This window comes from Bubalus kerabau, chromosome 19, assembly GCF_029407905.1.
Source record: "Bubalus kerabau isolate K-KA32 ecotype Philippines breed swamp buffalo chromosome 19, PCC_UOA_SB_1v2, whole genome shotgun sequence".
NCBI classification, from domain to species: Eukaryota; Metazoa; Chordata; class Mammalia; order Artiodactyla; family Bovidae; genus Bubalus; species Bubalus kerabau.
Window position 1 is genome coordinate 30,322,027 of NC_073642.1, and position 3,416 is coordinate 30,325,442.

At 43.0% G+C, this 3,416-nt stretch overlaps 1 pseudogene; it reads left to right on the forward strand.

Annotated features, from left to right (window-relative positions):
• Nucleotides 1-1,287: 1,287 nt before the first annotated feature.
• LOC129633906 (wee1-like protein kinase 2) lies at nt 1,288-3,016 on the forward strand (annotated as a pseudogene).
• Nucleotides 3,017-3,416: the final 400 nt, after the last annotated feature.

Here is a 3,416-nt window from a genome sequence, read left to right on the forward strand (position 1 = left end):
TGAATCGCAGCACGCCAGGCCTCCCTGTCCATCACCAACTCCCGGAGTTCACTGAGACTCACGTCCATCAAGTCAGTGATGCCATCCAGCCATCTCATCCTCTGTCGTCCCCTTCTCCTCCTGCCCCCAATCCCTCCCAGCATCAGAGTCTTTTCCAATGAGTCAAATTAATTTTGTTAAAAAGGCAAAAAAAAAAGCACACTAATCAGAAAAAGGAAGCTATAAAACTATTTCTATTTGTAAATGATCTGATTATCTATGTAAAAATCCCAAGGATTCTCTTAAAAAAACTCCTAGAATGAATTAGTTCAACAAGGTCCCAGTTTACAAGGTCAACACACAGATATCAATCAGATTTTTATATACTAACAATTGTAGAAACCACAATAACACTGACAATCACTCCAAATAAAATGAAATGTTAGGCATGCACGTAACAAAACCTGTGTCCTATCTATGTGCCTAAAATGACAAAACACTGCTGAAAGATATAGAGAAGACCTACGTTAATGGAGACATGTATCACGTTTATGTGTTGAAAAACTGAACATAGTAAAAATGTCAATTTTCCCAAAATTGATCTATATGTTTAATCCAATTCCTATAAAAACCCTAGCAAGAATTTGTGTAGATATAAACAACTTATTTTAAAATTGATGTAAATAGGCATAGGCTTTAGAATAGCTGAAACAACCTTGAAAAGAGGAATAAAATGAAAGGAAACATTGTACTTGATATTAAGGTTCACTATACAGTAATCAAGACGTTTGTTATTGGGGAGGGATGAACACAGATCAATAGAACAGAATAGAGAATCCAGAAACAGACCTTCAAAAACATGCTTAACCGACTGTGGCAACGGTGCAAAAGCAGCTCAATGGGGGACGGATCGCCTCTTCAACAAATGGTGCTGGAGCAACGAGAAACCCATGGGGGGAGAAATGGACCCTTACCTAAACTCAGACCTTACACCTTATACCAAAATTAACTCAAAATTCTTCATAGCCTTAAATATAAAATGTTAACTATAAAGGTTTTGGAATCATATAGGAGAAAAACTTCTGAATCTAGGGCCAGGCAAAGTTTTCTTTGACTTGACACCAAAACATTGATAATTCAGAGCTAGTCGAAATTAAATACATTTGATGTAGCTGTTAGTTGGAAGAAGGAAAGCCAGGCTAGCACTGGGAACTTGAAGCTTACATCCTTTTCTTCTCGTTTCTGCAGTTCTGCAGTGTTTCCTTTTGACAGGTCTTCTTGCCTAGGTTGTGAAGCTCTTTGGCTGAGATGAGTGACAACCGGGAGAACAAAGAACTGAAGCAGAGATTAAACTTCTATTGTGAAGAGATGCATGAGAACAAAGGGCAGAAGGAGACACAATAGAGAAAGGAGGCGCCAAGTCAAACCCCAGGGGAATCTGGAGTTTAGAATTCAGAGGCAAAGCTTATACCTCTAGAACTCCCCCTTAGTAATGCATGTGACTTCAATATATTTCAGGGAAAAGACCACGTGAGTCCAGATCAGGGTCTGACGACTCCAGTGCCACACTCTCTCACACGTCCTGAAGCACAAGCCCCACCAGACAAGGGCAAGCCACCACTCTGTGAGAACCTCTTCACTCCTAAAAGCCGGGTGAGCCAGCCTATGCTTTCTTCAACAGGGAAGCTCCCCTCCTGAAGCTCTAAGCATCTGAAGCTCACACCTGGCCCCTTCATTGGTAAGATGACCTCACTGGCTCTGGTAAACATTAATCCCTTCACCCTGGAGTCTAGAAAACAATTCCTTAAATCCAACGGCAAGAGGAAAACCCAAGGTGATCTAAAGGAAGCTGGTCCAGAGAAGAGAAGACAAGGTAGAACAAGTGTTCCCTGCCAAGAGACATGTTGTATGAGAAACCAACATGGCTACCCGCTATGAAAAAGATTTCTTGGAGGTAGAAAAAAATGGGATTGGGGAATTTGGAACAGTCTACAAGTGCATTAAAAGGCTGGATGGATGTGTTTATGCAACAAAATGCTCCATGAAAACTTTGGGAGGATTATCAGATGAGAATTTGGCTATGCATGAAGTTCATGCCCATGTGGTGCTGGGGCATCACTCCCGTATGGTACCTTACTACTCTGCATGGGCACAAGATGACCACGTGATCATTCAGAATAAATACTGCAATGGTGGGAGCTTGCAGGCTACTATATCTGAAAACGCAGTCTGGCAATCATTTCCAAGAGCCCAAACTCCAGGATATCCTTCTATAGATTTCCCTTGGGCTTCAGTACATCCACAACTCTGGCATGGTGCACCTGGACATCAAACCTAGTAACAACTTCCTTTGTCATAAGATGCAAAGTGACTTTCTCATAGTCCCATAAAAAGGTTGAAAATGAAGCTGATTGGTTTCTCTCTGCCAATGTGATGGATAGAATTGGTGACTTGGGTCATGTGACATCAATAAGTAAATCCAAGTGGAAGAGGGACACAATCACTTCCTGGATATTGAGATTTTGCAAAAGAATTATCAGCACCTTCCTAAAGCAGAAATTTTTGTCTTGGGATTGACCATTGTCGCGGCCGCAGAAGCAGAGTCATTACCCACCAATGGCACCATGAGGCATCACATCCATGAGGGAATCTTCTGGACATTTCTCAGGCGCTCTGCAAAGAACTTCACAGACTACTTAAGAACGTGATCCACTCCGATCCATCAGAGAGAACTTCTGCAGCAAAGGTCAAGTTCTCTGTCTCTCTCTGGGGGAAAACAGAAGAGCTTCAGCAGCAGTTGAGCTTAGAAAGGTTCAAGAGAGTCACACTGGAAAGGGGACTGAAAGAAGCCCAGCTGGCCTGGTCCCTCAAGAAATGCCACAGAGTCCCAGGGGTCACTGGGACCCCCACAGGATCAAGAAGCACCATATGCCTGCTGGGAGGAAAGAGTGCCAAATCAAGTTTCACTGGGGCAGGCTTCCTCATAAGAACTCCTTTCACACCAACTCTCCTTCCCCTCCCCCCTCCTCCCAAATAGATACTGACTGTGTCAACCTTTCTCTTGTAAAGGGAGAAACCAATGGTCTTGAGTGCTGGAGATTTCAAAAGCCACTCCTAATTTAGCATTTTCAGCCAAGATCAGCGCTTCCTAGCAGCACTGGTCACAGGAATTATCACTGGCAGCCATTTCTCTTCTCTCCTGCTACATTCCTAATACCACCTGTCAACGGTTCACTCCTCAGATTTGTTGATGCACAACAAGAAAGCATGGGTTTCTGGATTGAAAGAAACCCCCGTGTAGGATTACAAGGCTGTTTACCTACCTACCAAGGATCCCAGGGACACTCCTGGCAAACAGAAAGGAATTCAGTTTTGTTTGAGTTGAGGTAATATCTGACTTTCACGTGCCTGGATATCAACAATGCTTCCTAGGTTAG